Source organism: Stegostoma tigrinum, chromosome 24 (genome assembly GCF_030684315.1).
Source record: "Stegostoma tigrinum isolate sSteTig4 chromosome 24, sSteTig4.hap1, whole genome shotgun sequence".
Taxonomy (NCBI): Eukaryota; Metazoa; Chordata; class Chondrichthyes; order Orectolobiformes; family Stegostomatidae; genus Stegostoma; species Stegostoma tigrinum.
Window position 1 is genome coordinate 35,101,413 of NC_081377.1, and position 17,986 is coordinate 35,119,398.

Sequence of the window (17,986 nt, forward strand, 5' to 3'; positions counted from 1 at the left end):
TCTGCTGCTGGCTCCTCCCAGAGCCAGTTGTGGGTGGTCTGTGTAGGATCTCTCTGTTGTGCTCTAACAAGTACTCTCGGACAGGGACCGATGCCATCTGTGCAAGGTCGCAGCGGTTCATTTCTATTCCTCGTGACAAGGCCTGAGCTGCAGCCTGGGCAGTAGGATTCAGAAACACAGCTGAGATCCCACAGTGCAGGGCACCAGTCACTGCACACACAGGGCACCGACAGGGCTGTATCACACACTGCAGAGTTCATCAACAGGAATTACTGCCCAGTTACTCCACTGTTACCACATCATGGAGGGGTGTACCCGTTAATCTGGCAGCTGCCCTGAAGTACTATCCTGGAACATTCTCGTGGATCTGTTGTGTTCTTGGGGTTTGGGTCCTTACAAAGCTGGTTACTGTGGGACATGGACTACTCACTGGCACAAATAGTGATAACACCACTGCCCAACGCCCTGACAGATATGGAGCACAGACACAATGCTACATTGACTCCAGACCCACAGCAATGTGGTTGACTCTTAACTGCCCTCTGGGCAATTGGGGATGGGCAATAAATGCTGCCTGGCCAGCAACGCCTCATCCCATGAACGAATAAAGGAAAAAGAACATTTAGCTCCTCTGCCATTCCTCATTATAATTTTTCCTCACTTTATCTTTAAGGGACCCAATTACATCTGACCCAAATGTTTCTATTTAGAACAAGAAGTCACCAAAGTTTTAAAAGTTCAAGCAATGTCTGAATTTCTTGGTATTTTTCAAACGCTGTTGCATTAGAAAAGTCTTTTACATACCCTCCAATGATTTGAATACAGAGAAAATCCAGAACAGTTTAATTCTATTAATGCAGGAATGTTTTGCTCAAAACTTAATTATCCAGCTACCAAAATTAAGTATTTTAATACAGCTGAACAAATGCCTTTTTTGTGCAATTTCTGTTCAAGTTTCGTCAAATCAAGAGTTTGACAGTATTCTACCATTTTTCATTGTGATGAATTTTTCCATCCACAAATGCCATAAAATTGTATTGTCTCTGTACAGGGAATGTTTTATAAAGTTATGTTTTGCATTCAACCACATCAGTGAAAATGAAACTAGGTGGTCACTTTTTGGTCTGAACATTGAGGAGTGGGAATAATAAACATTCGGCACTGTTGACATTATAACTTCGGTGATTTTTCTTTCTTAAATGAATCCTTTAGTTTGAGTGTTCATAGGAGGAGGAATCACCATGCCCAGACTTCCTCCTGAACCCCAGCTTGCATTCCCCATGCTGATAGCAATGCACATCAGCACTGACACCGTGACTTGGAGGTTTCAAAGAGGGAGCTACAGAAAGCAGCTTTATAGAGTGTGGATGAGGAGGTTTGAATAAAGATGACCACTGTGAGGCAGAAACCCACTTCTCAGCAGAATATTGAAATAACTACAGAGGCCAGTATCCGATCACCAAATCACCCTTTATTCAAACATGAACAATTCTTGTCGTTCAATGGAGCACTGTCTCATTTGGAGTAAAGCACCACACTGTCAATATCTCTGGCACTCACACTTATTATCTGTCAGCCAGGGTTCCCTGATTGGACCAGATTAACAGCCTCAATCGGGGAACTCACATTCTGTGAGAATCAATTAGCAGGTCTTGTTACGATCACAACAGTCACCACACCTCCTGTTGCTTCTTTCTACGGTCTCTACCTCAGTAAGTGGAAAGCAGGTTCCCAATATGGCTCTGAGCGAGTGTCACCGGACCTGAAACCTTAACTGATTTTTCCTTCACAGATGCTGCCTGACCTGTTGAGCTTCTCCAGCAACTTTGTTTTTGTTCCCTATACGATTAATAGCTGTGAAGCTACCTCATGTTACTTGTAGCAGATATCAAACTGGGAGATGCTAACTTGCATAATCTCATGTCATGTTGTCACTGCAGTAACTTTGTTGTAGGTTCAGACATAAGCTTCTAACACTGCTGAGAAGTCTTACACATTAGGACCGTCAAACATGTTGCAAACACTTTGCTACTTGTTTACTACTTGCATTTAACCTCGCATATGAAGGCGCACTGAGATTGTGATCTCACCATAGTTCTGCCACAGAATAAAGTGTCATATCATGAACATTTCACTCAATTATCTGAGCATGTATCAAGCAAATATGTAAGGAGATCTCAGATATCTGTCAGAATAGTGCGATTGTAATGCTGGGGATTTTAACTTTCCAAATATAGACTGGGATTGTGATAGTTTTTAAGAGCTTGGGTGAGGAGGAATTTGTTTAGTGTGCACAAGAAAATTTTCTTATTCACTGTATGGATGTACCAACAAGAGAAGGATCTTCTATGAAGAAATAAGGCAAGCGAAGTGATTGAGTTGTCAGTGGGGGAAGACTTGGGACCAGGGTCCGTAATTTTATTAGTTTTAAAATTGTCATGGAACAGGGTAGATCTGATCAAAAAAATTAAAGTTCTAAGTTGGAATGATGCCAATTTTTATGGTATTAGGCAGGAACTTTCAAAAGTTGATTGGGAGAGGCTACTTGTAGGTAAAGGGATGGCTAGAAAGTGGGAGGCCTTCAAAAATTAGATAACAAAAGTTCAGAGACATTATGTTCCTGTTGATGTAAAGGGTAAGGCTGGTAGGCACAGGGAATGCTGGATGACTGGAGAAAATTGAGGCTCCTGGTCAAGAAAAAGGAGGCATATGTTAGGTATAGACAGCTGGGATGGAATGAATCCCTCGAGAAGGTGACATGAGATTGCTTTGGCAAATAGAGTTAAGGAGAAACCAAAGGTATTTTATAAGTATGAAGTGGGAGGTGTAGTGGCTCAGTGGTTAGCACTGCTGCCTCACAGTGCCAGAGACGTAGGTTCGAGTCCACCCTCAGCTGTGGAGTTTGCACATTCTCCCTGTGTCTGTATGGGCTTCCTCCAGGTGCTCTGGTTTGCTCCCGCAGTACAAAGATAGGTTTGGTGGATTGGCCATGCTAAATTGCCCGTAGTGTCCAGGGATGTGCAAGCTGGGCAGATTAGCCATGGGCAATGCAGGGTTATAGGGATAGGGTGAGGGGAGGTGGGTTTCGGGGAGATGCTCTCTGGACGGTCAGTGTGAAATTGATGGGCCAAATGGCCTGCTTCCACAGGTACTCTAGAGTCCAGCAAAGGTGTTTCCAGGAGCTGATGAGTAGCAGAACTTGCATAGATCCTCAAGCTATTTCAGTGCAGCATCACATTTGTCCTAGGCAGCTATTTGACTCTGGAGACTCACTGGGCAATTTAAGATGTAGTGCCAACACTTGTAGACAATGCTGAATTGTTGAGACGGAAGGAAAATTAGGAAAAAGCAGCATGTAAAGAGAATGGGTATACTTTGGATCAAAGGCATCAACAAGTGTTTGTAGGATGAGCAGAATAGGAGACAAAGAAGAACAGACTGGCATTTGTAACATTGGCACAGGTTCAATGATGGGTTCACTTTAGTGGGCAATTGTGTCATCAACTGTACAGTGAGTGGAACAGGCATTTACCTGAAAATCTGACGCAGTCTTGTTGATTGGAGCTGGGGGCATAGTCTGAGAAGTGGGGCCAGGCCATTCAGGCAAGATGTTACGAAGCACTTCTACACACAGAGGGCAATAATTGTTTGGAACTTCAAATGGCAGCGGAGGCAGGATTACTGTAGATTGTAAATCTGAATAAACAAGTTTATATTAAGCAAAGTCATTAAGGTAGGGAGAGATAATGGGAACTGCAGATGCTGGTGAATCCAAGATAACAAAGTGTGAAGCTGGATGAACACAGCAGGCCAAGCAGCATCTCAGGAGCTCAAAAGCTGATGTTTCAGGCCTAGACCCTTCATCAGGGGGTTCATCAAATCATTAAGGTATATGGGCAAAAGGCATGTATATGGAGTTGGGCCACCAATCAACCATGATTTCATTGAATGGTGGAACAAGCTCAAGGGGCTGAATGGCCTACTCTGTCCCTATGTTTCTAGGGCCTTAAGACAGCTATCTACAAGCAGTGTTTGAATGGTGTGCTTACATGCTCAATCTCGCTCTCTTCCTCTGTCAATAGAAGTTCCTAGTTCTCTTGCTATACGTGGTGAAGTTCTACAATAGAAGAAAGTCTACAAAATGGGGCCCCTGATTGGGCAATTAATAATCTGAAGTCTTGCTTCAACATTCCAATAGAATGTAGGATCAACAATCTAATTACCTCAGTTGTGACTCTTTTTCTCCCGTTCTCGGTTCTTCACTGGAGAATATTGGTGGTGTCCAAAAAGCCCACCTTTCTGCCTCCTCAAATAATATGATGCTAGAGACTTCCCTGAAGTCAAGACACCATGATTCCGTACAATAAGTGGCATCGGCACCAGTGGAACCCCAGTCTACTTAGGCCCTTCTGAGGAAGGGTCACTAGACCCGAAACGTTTACTCTGATTTCTTTCATCACAGGTGCTGCCAGACCTGCTGAGCCTTTCCAGCAACTTCTGTTTCTGTCCCTGATTTACAGCATCCACAGTTCTTTTGGTTTTTATCCAGTCTACTCAGACAGGCTTCAGAATTGAGGGGCAAGGCACCTGTCTATCGAAACTCCCTGCAAGTTAAGCGCAGCTGAGAGGTGGAAAAATTGCAGAATTCCCTTGCTCTTTTAGATGCTTTCATGGAGAAATTAATAAATAGGTTGGTTGTGGCAAATGAAGGCATGCTTCACCTCCTTCGTGGACCGAGTCCACACTTGTTTGCAACACTTGGCATTTATTCCCTGCCACTACTTGACTGGATATAATTATAGTGAACTAGCCACCTTGACAAGCATCCACAAGCTGTCTCCATCTTAGAACATTTCTGAAGATCAGACACAAGGAGGAGGTGAACCTTTGTGAATGTCTAGCGATGACACATAGACAATGAAGGCAGATGCCCTCACAAGGGGGCACGTGGGAAATCGGTAATGATAGGTGTAGGATGACTGCCTCAGGTGTAATTGTCAGTGTTTTTCATACTTTTGCAGCTCCTCACAAAAGCAATTAATGAAGCCAGTTGGGTGCCTATCTTCAGAAGCCTGCTTATGACAATTTAAAATGCAGCTATAAACAGGCTACATGATAGTGAAGAAAATGCAAAATTAAGCCACAATTGAAATCAACAGCAAATGCAATGAACACAATGTGAACTAATTGAAAATGTGAGCTCTGAAGGTAAGCAGAAATTCTCTACCTATTAATAAGTATCTTTCAAGAGTGAAGTCTCCAAACAACTGAGAAATGTCAGCTTTAAAATTAAGTTTCATTTGTTTATTCTAGCTTGAATTATTCTTTATATACTTATAAAATTTCTGCATTTTTGGCATAAAACTAAGTTAATGAATAACCTTATCTATTATGGTAAATTCTTGGGCACTAAGGAAGGAAATTTGAGGTCACAGATCAACTACAATGTGAAAGGATGTCAGTGGTCCCTGTGGCCTACCCCTCTTCCTGTTTTGGAGACAATAAGAACTGCAGATCCTAGAAGCCAGAGTTTATTGGTGTGGATCTGGAAAAGCACAGCAGGTCAGACAGCGTTACAGGAGCAACCAAGTCAATGTTTTGGGCCGAAACCCTTCATCAGGACTGGGAAGGGGCGGGAAGCTCCGAAATAATTATGAGGCACTGGGAAGGGGGGGGGGGCAGGGTAGGAGAGATGGTGATAGGTGGATGCAGGTAGATGGTTATTGTGATTGGCCTGTGGGAAGGCTGGAGCGGATAGGTGAGTAGGAAGGTGGACAGGTTAGGTTAGGCCAGGAAAGGGAGGGCTGGACATGGAATAAGGCTGGGGGTGAAAAGATTTTGAAGCTGGTGATGTCAATGTTAAAGCCATTGGGCTGTAAGCTTCCAAGGTGACATATCAGATGTTGTTCCTCCAGTTTATATTTGGCCTCGTTCTGACAGGAGGCCGAAGATGTACATGTCTTCAGGGGAATGGGAGGGCGAATTAAAAGAGTTGGCAACTAGAAGGTCGGGTTGGTTGTTGTGTGCAAAAGGCAGGGACCATTCATTCCGTGAATCCCTCTTCAGCTCTACACTCTCTGCCAATTCCTCCACCACAGCCAGTACCTTTCCCAGCAACTGCAACACCTGCCCCTAAACCTCCCCTCTCACCTCCCTCCAAGGCCCCAGAAAACCCTTCCAGATCCGGCAGAGATTCACCGGTACTTCATCCAACCTGATCTACCGTATCCGTTACTCCTGATATGGTCTCCTCTACATTGGGGAGATCAAACACAGTCTTAGGAATGGGTTCATGGAGTTCTGAGCTCTGCATGCAGCCATATGACTGACCCCTCCTCCTGTTTCTTATGTTCATATATTTCTGTGGAAATGCCCAGTCCAGTGTTTTTGGCACAGATGCAAAATATTTTCCTGGCAGTTACCTACATTTTATTTACTTTCTCTCTAACTTGTTTAATTTAGTCAAGGCACTGGCAATCCATATAAACATGTTGTCTATGATATTTCCAATATAAGCAAAGTAAAGAATTAAGGAGCTGAGTCGGTAACAGGAGACTGGATGTGTGCACACTTGTATTTTGGAAAGCTGCCTCACTGAATCATTCTAATAGGTCCTTACACCCAAATGTTTTATCAAGTGATTGATATTATTTCTGTCATCTGTCTATTCTTCCTCTTTGTTTCCATGTGTAAAGCATGATTGGGATGTTTTCCTCATCAAAAGGGACTGTGCAGGTGCAAATTGTTGTTGAGTGGAATTTGATAAATGGATTCAACCTCCACTTGAAGGTAACATTTAGTTTTTTCATCGTCCATGCCTTGTTTCCGCCCCCCCACTCCCCCGTACCCTGCCTGAAAACTTTGTTTCTTGTTGAATGTTCTGGCTCAGAAAATGCCAATGTCAGAATGCTCTCATGCCAGCCAGGATTGTAATAAAGCTCAACAAGTCTACTCCATCCCTCTAATCTCCACATCCCTGAACATTTAGCACGGCCAATCCGCATAGCCTGTGCACCTTTGGACTGCGGGAGGAAACCCACGCAGACACGGGGAGAATGTGCAAACTCTACACAGAGGGTCGCCCGAGGGTGGAATTGAACCCGGGTCCCTCGCCCTATGAGGCAGCAGGGCTAACCACTGAGCCACCGTGCTGCCCATGGTTATGTTTTGAGTGTGCACACATCTCAAGACCTTTCTCAAACTTACCCAATCTGAGACAAGTTGCTTCCGCCATAAATCTGACCATCTTTCATGTCTATTTAGTCTGCCGGCCTACTGTGTCCAATTCTCGACTTTCAATGTTAGAAGATGAGTGTGCAGTTGGCATTTTACTAGAGCTTTGTAGCAGAGCTATTTTCGTATCGCTGATATACAGGTGCAACCTTTAAAAGCTGCAACTCTCATAATTCAGTAACCCGGTCTCCAACTCTAGCCCTATGTACCCAATTCATTCAGCATGATCTCTGAGGTACTTTGATCTCCAGTAGCATTTTAACCGAGATCACTGCATCAGGCTGGAAAAGAGGAGGGTTCTGTAGATGTTGCAAGAACAGGACAACCGTGATAGATCAACATGAATTTGCCATCTTACCCCTCATCCTAAACTGTAATTCATTTTCTTCTGATAAAACCTAAACAATTGACCTGAGGGGTAACTTTTTCACACAGAGGATGGTACGGGTACAGAATGAGATGTCAGAGGAAATGGTGGAGGCTGGTACAATTACAACCTCTAAAAAGTACCTGGATGGGTATATGAACAGGAAGGGTTTAGTGGGATATGGGTCAGGTGCTGGCAAATGGGACTAGGTCAGATTGGGATGTCTGGTCAGAGTGGATGAGTTGGACCAAAGGGTCTGTTTCCATGCTGTATAATTCCATGACTCTATGGCTCTACAATTACTTAGATAAAGATGATAACATGGTACAATGTTTTAAAGTAGGTACTAGATTATGAGTTGGTGGCACATCTCAAATGCTCTTCTATTTACAGCATTATTCCAGAAAATTTAACATCCTCCACCAGTCATGTTAAACCTCGGGTCAGCTAACAGAAAATTAAAATAAAGCTACATTGCATGATGGTTTTCTCGACAGACTCACAACTGGATTGCATCTATCAAATAAATCCTAAGTTTGTTTTAGAAAAAGGACTGCTTATACAAAAATACAAGCCTCCACTTTTTCTCCATCCAGCTGTTGCAGTAACGTTGCTGTGTTTGAGTCTAAACTATGTAGGGTCTGTTCATTCAGTGTCAGCTTACACAAACTCTTCCATTACCTACAGTTGGCTAAGGGCCAGTTGTTAAACAATGTGTTTCAAAACAGGCTGGTACAGTCTAATTCACAAGTACTTTGTGCTCCCTAGGATGCTAGTGGGGGATGAAGCATGTTAACCATCAGATGAACCAAGCCAAACATAAACACTAAGACATTCCTACACAGAAGTAATCTGTGGGTTCCTTCAATTCCTCACTGAATCAGGATGGTGTGTAGCTGTGATACACAAGGCACAAGCTCCTCTATCTGTCCTGGCTGACCTGAGAATAAGTGGGTCGTCACAGGGTGGCAAATGGGACTCAGTAGTTAGCACTGCTTTCTCACAGCTCCAGGGACATGGCTTTGATTCCACCCTCATCTGTCTGCGTGGAGTTTGCACTTTCTCCCCGTGTCTGGGTGGGTTTCCTTCGGGTGCTCCGGTTTCCTCCCATAGTCCAAAGATGTGCAGATTAGGTGGATTGGCCATGCTAAATTGTCCATAGCATCCAGGGATGTGGAGGCTAGGGTGGGTTAGCCATGGGAAATGTGGGTTTATGGGGTTGTGGTGGGTCTGGGTGGGCTGCTCTTTGCAGAGTTGGTGGGGACTTGATGGGCCAAATTGCCTGCTTCCACACCATAGGAATCCTATGAGCTACTTTAGAGCAAAGAAAATCAAGCTGGGTTCCTGCTCCTAATTGATGCCACCCAGTCCCACTGCTTGAACTAGCCTCAGTACTACATTCAGTAAAATCAGCAATTGCTTTGGTGATAATATCTGACAGAGAATTAGTAACAATCCATCGTCTCAGTTAATAAAGAAGGAAGAGCCACTTGAGTGAACTATCAGAGAACAGTCAACATTTTCAAAGCCAGAGAATTCAGGCGAGGCATAGAGAATAGGAACTAGAGGAAGCGGAAACGAAATGCTGCCTTTGAGTGGAGGCTAAATTCATTCCTCCAATTTTATTTTGCAATAGTTTGTAGCTGCCCACTTCCTTTCATGTCAAAAACATTCCAATTTCACTTTACATGTGGAAACAGTGAGGAAGAAAAGACAGATGATAGGAACGAAATCAAACATTTGATACAACATTTGTGTTTTGAGAAGATTTTTAAGGCTCGAGAGAGTAGCGCAGAAAGATGTAGTCAGCACAGTTATAATGCATGAAAATGTTGCATCAGATCATTGGGTCTTTGGTTGGTTGATGGATTAATCTTGGCTGGGACGTCAGGGAGAGGGTGGGGGAGATTAGGGGACAATGGGGCATGTAGTCGTTGTCGCCGTTAAAGAATGAGAGATAATGTACAGTGTCAATGGTGAATGTTACTGAATGAATAATCCACATGCCCAAGCTGACATTGTGGGTCGGGGTTCAAATCACACCACAGCAGCTGCTGGAGTATGAATTCAGTTAATAAAATCTGGAATTGAATCCTAAGCTCAGTAATGGTAATCATAAAACCACTATTGGGAAGTGCCACCCTAAAGTGTTCCTTAGGAAAGGGAATCTCTCGTCTTTACCTGGTCTGGCCTATGCGTGACTCCAGGCCCACAGCAAAGGGGTTGACTCAGAAATGGCAGTAGCAAGTCACTCAGTTCAAGGGTAATTAAAATTGGGCAATTTGCCAGTGATGCCCTCAAACTCATACCAAGTGAGGTTGTTGAGTCTGTACTCAATGTTGGTGAGTTTTCTTCTGGAGTTCTGTGTCCAGTTCCGGTCACCCTGCATTACAAAGGATATTATTGAGTTGGAGAGAAATCAGAAGACAATTACCAGGATGTTGCCGGGAAGGCAGGGTTTGAGTTATAGACAGAGGCTGGGACTTTTTTCACTGGAGTGAGGGGTGACATTATAGAGTTTTATAAAATCATGAAGGGTATAGATAAGGTGAATGGCAGGTGTTTTTGCTCTAGTGTGGGAGATTTCAAGACAAGGGGGCATATTTTTAAGGTGAGAGGAGTAAAATTTTAAAAAAGACGTGAGGGGCAATATTTTTGAACTTCCAGAGGAAGTGATGTGTGGGGGTACAGTTACAGCATCATTGAGTCGTAGATGTACAGCACAGAAACAGACCCTTCAGTCCAATTTGTCCATGCTGACCTGATATCCTAAATTTTCTGAAGAAGGGTCTGGGCCCGAAATGTCAGTTTTCCTGCTCCTCTGATGCCGCTTGGCCTGCTGTTCATCCAGCTGTACACCTTGTTATCCTAAATTAATCTAGTCCTATTTGCCAGCATTTGGCCCATATCCCTCTAAACACTTCATATACCCGCCTTTTAAATGTTGTAATTGTACCAGCCTCCACCACTTTCTCTGGCAGCTCATTCCATACATGTAACACTGTCTGTATTAAAATGTTGCCCCTTAGGCCCCCTTTAATGCTTTCACCTTAAATGTATGCTCTGTAGTTTTGGACTCCCCTTACCCTTGGGAAAAAAATAACTTTAAAAGACATTTGGATAAGTAAATTAATAAAAAATTGTTTGGAGGGAAATGTGCCAAGTGCAAGCAAGTGGGACAATTTTAGTTTGAAATTATGGTTAGTTTAGATTGGTTAGACCAAGGGATCTGTTTCCACGCTATATATCTCTATGACTCTAGGTGATCTTTTGCCTGAGAGGTAGACAGACCTCAATTTAATATCTGACCTGAAAGACATCACCTCCAGCAATGCAGTCCTCCCTCATACTATGATGAAGTGCATGCTTTGATAAGCTACTCAACTATCAGGAATGGGATTTGAAACCACATCCCTTGACTCACAGGTTTACCTGCTCCCCACTGGAACACAGTCAATGGTCTCAATGCTTATGTCCTATCACTTTGTAGCTGTGCACTGCTATTCTAATGTGGTGCACATGTATCATATCCTGTTGTGCAATCTACTGGAGAACAGATGATTCAGATCTATTACGCTTCCCAAACTGGCTGTTGAAGATTCTGGGTGACTGCCTGCAGTAACACAAATGGTTCTGAGGACAGAAAAATAAGCACAACTAGTTTAGACCCTGACTATTGTTCCCACTGTTGAATGGTAGACAGATCTTAATTTTCTAGTATATTACAAACATACAGCATTGTGTAGGCAGTGTGATGGAGAACAGCATGTGTTCCTGAGGTACATATCTCTATAGACCCAAAAGCAATTGATGCAGAAAATGAATAAAATTGAAGGTGTGTGCATATTTATTTTGGAGAATGGTGGAATAACTCAAACATTTGTTCTTCTCTTGTTCAAATTCCAACTTAATTTTGAAAGTTATAGCTTACAGGATATTGAAGTTTTGAAACACTCTGAATCAGGTGTCAAAATACCATCAGGTTATTCATACTTACCTGATAAACAATGTTGCCACTAATGCCACGAGGAAGGTCATGAAGCCCTTCTGAGGTGTAGCATTAGTAGAAATATTTCCCATTGTATGCAACATTACCAGGGTAAAAGAGCATAAAATTATCTGGTATGGGTTGATATAGTTTTTCTATTCTCTGTCTAAGGTCCACTCCACAGCTTCATGACCTCCACCACATAGAGGGTAAGGAAGCAGGTCCCAAACCCAACCCAGTCAGAATGTGGATTTTTTTATTTTGCTTCTGTAGTTTCCAGTAGTTTTATTATACGTATAGAAGTTGTTGTTAAATGAGTAAAATCTAACCCTGTGCCATAAGCTTCTGCTTCTTCAGCTTCCTCTGGGAAACCTTTTCTCTTCTGAACGACTTCCTCCTCTGGTTTCTGAAAAATCTGCCCCTTCTTAGTGAGGATCATCTTATCTCACTGGTATAGTGAGCTCATATATGAATTGGTACGACCATGGGCATGGTAAGTTGGCTGGCACATCTTAGGAGCCTTGTTCACTTCGATGTGCTCAATCAGTAGCCAATCCACATCCAGAACCTTGAGTTCAGCATTGCTCCCTGCATTTTCTAGCACGTACTCTGTGCTCTTTTCAGATCAACTATGTTGTGTCCATTGTCAGGCCTTAACTTGAGCACACCTGCCAACTCCACCATTGTAGTGTCGGAAAGGGACACACTGCCTCTTGATCACAACATCCTTCAGGAACTTTGAGTCATTAAGAACTGCCGATGCTGGAGTCTGAGATAACACAGTGTGGAGCTGGAGGACACAGCAAGCCAGGCAGCATCAGAGGATCAGAAAAGCTGACGTTTCGGGTTGGGACCCAGCAAGGTCCCCACCTAAAACGTTAGCTTTCCTGCTTTGGGAATTTTGTTGCTTTGTGGATATAGAAGCCTTTGATGGTCTGGGCAGACTCAGAGTATACTTGAAGCGTACTTGCAAGTTCAAACCCATTGCCATGCATGATTTAGTGAGGTTCTCTGAGTCAGCTGAATGGCAGACCTTTTCCATGGAACTCCGGGAATTCTGATTGTTAACCCAGTGTTGTTGGCACATTCGATATCCAGTCAACTACCCTCCTAAAGGAAAGACATGTTGATGTAACAACATATATTTCTGAATGCATGTTGTAGTTAGGAGCTGTGGAGTAATGGAAGAGGCTCCAATGTGTTTTCTATCTCTCTCACTCTTACTGCCTGCCATTGACAAGTGTTGCAATCTTGACCCTCAAACTGCTTGTCTGAGGTATGAATACACCCTCATTGGCCTCAAGTCTTGGAATGGGCTTTAACCCGGAACTTCTGGTTCAGAGATGGGACATGACCATAGTGTAACAAGTTTGCCAGAATTACTAATAACAGCAAGAAAATGTAGAATATGAAATCTGCTTTACTTAAAGCCAACATTTCACTGATTTAACAGATTTTAATTAATTCCTGCTTTGGAGTATTTAAGGTTGGAAATTAGTTGCTATGGAAATTAACATTGTCACACAATTTTATAATAAACACATTAATGTATCTGTTAAAATAGCTGGCCAAGAAACCTGGTACAATCATTATACTCACATATCACACAATGTAACTTCCAAATATCAATGTGGTTGTTTTCATTTGTTACACGCATGGACCAAATAATTTGTTTGCCTTTGTCTTCAGAAGAAACATTATTTGGATGTCTAGACAGAGTCTCCTTTGCAAGTACTTCCTATTTTCCCCCTCCACACTCCCTCTGGTCAAACATCGATTCTGCAAGAGGCCGCACTTCAGGAGTACGTGGTACACAAAGCAGCATCATGTACACTGAGATGCAGACGGTCTGTCTATTCAAGCCTGACTGTATTGCCTCTTATCCCCCTCCCATTTACTCCAATCACCAAGATTTTGAGGTCAGCTGTGAAATGGTTTTACTGAGCCCTGACCTTGAAGAAAGTTGCTCACAAGACCTAGCAATCCCTCTTACAGATTTTATCTTTCCCAATGTTACTATCAGTTGTCCCAAAGGGAAAATAATATGCTGTTCTTACCTCATCTTGCCTACATGTGACTCCAGGCCCACAGCATTAAATGTGGTTGCCTCTTAACTGCCCTCTGAGTAATTAGGGGAGGATTGTAAATGTTAGCCTAGCTAGCGATGCCCACATCGCACAATTTTTATTGAGAAAATGGTATTCTGATGCAAACTCTACGGCAGTGCACACATCTGTTACAAGTGCTATTATTAAGCAAAGCAGCCAATCACATTGAAGAATCCCCACCAACAGCAGACAAGAAATAAAAGAAACTAACTATTCTTCACCTTAGTGGTTTGGCAAGATTGGGACATAAACATGTAATTAAACTTGAAGCTGAAATGTCATTATATATATTTATTATGCCAAAATGTATGGAACGTTTTTTGAATAACAATTGAGAAATAAGACATTCCACTAACTTTGCATTCATTTTCAGGGCCAGAGGGATTAGCCATGTATAATAATGAGGTTAAAAAATTTCAGATGCACCAAATTCAACTCGGCATACACGTTTTTAATGGTAAGATTAGAGTATAAAAAGCAGGATTCACATCAATTCAAGGGATTTTTGGAGGTTGCCACCTGAAGAGAATTCATCAACACACCTATGGAGGAGCAGGCAATGTCTGATAGTCACTCCTGGGTTTCCAAGTTTAATTGCACACTTACAGAAGCCAGGCATTGCCGTCAGTTTCATAGAAAACACTGACAGTTTTGCCGTCATTACAACCACAAAATCCATGTCATTATGTTTCAAAAGAATAATGGACATAGCACATGCTCTGTCAGCCTCTATTAATTAAATAATGTACCAAAAGGACAGCTTCATCCATCAGCCTCCAGGGTACAGCATATGACATTTTCTTCTCAAGCACAAACGTGTTATGGTTGTTTAGATGGATCCAAAAGGTGAATTTGTTTCAAAATTTGAGCCAAAAATTCAATAAATCTCACAAATGAGCATGTTTTCATAACAGATGATAGAATCTGAGGAGAAATTGCAAGCTTAGTAACCATTCAGATTAGGAACTTTGCAGAAGCTCCTACAGCCTGCTAAATGGATTAAAAACCTTAAAAGCCTCTTGAGGTTCATTAATTAGGAAAATATGCTGTAAAGCTCCTGCTGTCCCGTACAAAATATTAAGAAGGTTTAATGAAGGAAAAAAAAACACACCCACTTCAGAGAGTAATAAATCCACTGTGTTTACTTATCCATGTTTTGGATGCTTTAACTGTGTTCCTTGACTATTATTTGGCTGACATTTACAAGAAAAGAAAGAAAAAACTGTTAAACAGAGCTGTCGAATTGGTTTGTATGCATTTTATTTAATCAATTTTCAGCAGTATTAATAGCAAACTAAAAGCTTGCTTAGCCGTATAAACAAATTGTAAGCTCAATCTGTTCCATTGGCATTATATAATCTATATCGGGGAAACCATGAAATACAGGAGCACAAGAAACAGGAATAGGAGCATATCATTTGACCCATTGAGCCTGTTACCATTCATTATGATCATGAATTACTTGGGATTTCAACTCCACTTTCCTGCATCTTCCCCATATCTCTTATATTGGAACTATTACTTGGCAGAATCGAAAGATATGGTGACAGGGACTTAAAATTGAAAGCTAACTTAGCTATGAGATAATTAATTATAAAAAATTACTATTAAATATTCTGGAAACAAATCCACTATATTGCTAATTTATGGAAGTCAAATTCTGTTGTTTAAAGAGTTAATCATAGCAGTTAGCAATGGCCTTCTTTAGCCTTCAATTGCTTCTCACTACAGTGCAGGTATTTCTAACCAACTTGTTCTAGCATGTATTTCCATAATAGATATCACTTGAAAATGGATCTAAAGGCGAGGATCGTTCCAATGTGCCACACGATTCCCTTGCAGCAATTTGAGCCGATTACGACCTGATTGTTTTACATGGACAAGTCACCGCAGTGATCATTAATACATTTTTAATCAACATGTTCGAATATGTTCCGAATAGACATCTGGAGCAAGTGAGATTTGAACCCACTCCCTGCAGTGTAAATCCAGCTTGAGGGCACAGTCACCCTAGCATTCATTTGAATTGAGTGCTAAGTCTAGTTAGCTTGAAAGCTGCTTGAGAATGTCAAATGCACCTGATTTTGAAAGATTGCAGTCAATCAAGGCTCATGCTCATGACTGGAAGGTACAGGTAATCCAGTTACACCTCACTACCAGAAATCTGTTGCCAGCTTTATAAGACTCTTCTGTATTGAAACAGCAACATAGAATCAGGGTCCAGCTGGTAGAAAATGCGATCTCTGCAACGTAAATGACAATTGACAGCAAAGCAATAACAAATGAAAGCTTTGAAAAGTCAAGAGAAATTTAGCAACAAGTATGTGCAGTATGAAAGGTCAAACACGACAACAAAAGGTGCATTTAAAAATTACAAGATGGTGGAGCTTAGCAATATCAACTGTGAACAACAGTAATTATAGACATAACGTGTGTGTGACACATATTCATTTTTTAAATGGATTGCCTCTTTAAAGAGGTAGAAGGGCAAAAGTCCTACCATTTGCTCTACATTGCAAGAAATAATTGGAATTGATTATTACAAATGTTGTGTCACATGATGGGTGTTATTTAGTAGTCTCAGCCAATGTAATGGACTGATTGCTGACAGGAGTACTCAAAGTGAGAGATCAGAGATAATACCAACGAGATGTTTATGAAATTTTATTTTATATTCAAATCCCTGAATTAAATGAAAAGCTAAAAATAATCAAAGCATTTAACTTAAACTCAAGCTAAAAACCAACTTAAGAAATAGATTGTCTCTGGTTCAATCATGTAGTCCAGCCGACCACACACAGGACTGGTGCAGAAACGAAGTGCATAGACTGCCATGTCCCATATTTCCATTTTATTTAATTAGGTTTATCTAATTTGAAGATAATTTACTTTTAACAAACACATGTTGCTTGTTATTGTCTATCTAACATATACTTCAGAAATCATGCTCTGTTTTGCAGATAATTAAAGCATTTTATTTTTCAGCAGTAAGCTTGACCTATTATGTATTTATTTCATTGACCAAATACCGTTACCGTGCAGGATTGAATGAACTTAATTCAGATGACAATGTGAGCTTCCTGGAGTTCTATACAATATGAATATTTATGAGCATTTCAAGCATAACATGTAGGTCACTCACTTCTAACCTCCCTCATGGCAGAATATAAATGCCAATTCATATTTGACGTCATTGCTGTAAAGATCATATCATTTATTTCACTACATTTTTGACCGTAGACTGAATTGGGAAAATAACTGCTTTGAAAAAACAGGCATTTTTTGAAAACAAGTAACCTGATGCTCATTCTCAATGCTGTTTTCTCAGTTGCTGGTTCAAGCAATAGTAGCTGGTTTGCAGATGAGTTGGATCCAAGGGCTGTGTACAAATGGAAATTCAATTGACGATAAATAGCAGATAGGTCTGTGGACTAGTGACCATTTATCGATAACAAAGGCCTTTTGTCTGACAGCAACAGTGTGGTTGGTTCCCAGGTCGCTGAATAACTTAGGCCTATGAACAAGATAGGGACAAGCAATCACATCTTTGCAAGGTCAAGAGATTTCTGTTCTCTACAGTAAAAAGAATCCACCTTAAGCATGAAGAAGCCAACTTATTCTTCTATTAGACATTGCCATAAAGTTGGACTTTTAATTAACAAGTCAGAGAGTTTTATAAGCAAGAGCCAGCTGCCATGTGCCTTCTGCAAAAACGTGAAACCATCTAGACAAGGAAGATCAAGGAGCAGCATTCTGAACAGAGTGGCAATGACCGAGCAGTATTAACACCGGAGTGTTGATCCAGAGACCCAGTTAATGTCTTGGAAACCCAGGTGCAAATCCTGCCATGCTAAATGATGGAATTTAAGTTCAATTTTTAAGAAATATGGAATCCGTTGCTGATTGTCAGGGAAGGTTGTACCTGGTTCATTTAGGGAAGGAAATCTGCCATCCTTACCTGGTCTGGCCTACATATGACTCCAGACCCACTCTTAACTGCCATCGGGACAATAATTGCTGACCCAGCCAGTGATGCCCACATCCCATGAATGAATAATAAAATAAAAACAAGAATCATCTCAACATATCCCGAAAATGGAAATCACTGAACTGTCTAACCTGCCACACATGAGCCCTATGGTTTTTTTTCCTATCTATGGCTTTGTGTATGTGGATATAAAGGGGAATTTATAGGATGATTAGAGTCGTAACAAGTGTGTTATATTCCAACAATTCGTAATTGCTTACCACTGCCTACAGTATAAGCCATGATTCTTCTTAATGACAGAG

The 17,986-nt window shown here is 41.5% G+C and overlaps 1 protein-coding gene and 1 pseudogene across 2 annotated transcripts in view; both read right to left on the reverse strand.

Moving 5' to 3' along the window:
• The window catches only part of LOC125464825 (parkin coregulated gene protein), a 288,676-nt gene that overhangs the window by 135,164 nt on the left and 135,526 nt on the right, over nucleotides 1-17,986 (reverse strand). The gene's annotated exons all lie outside the window — the stretch shown is intronic.
• Nucleotides 11,913-12,675, reverse strand: LOC132210924 (large ribosomal subunit protein uL22-like; annotated as a pseudogene).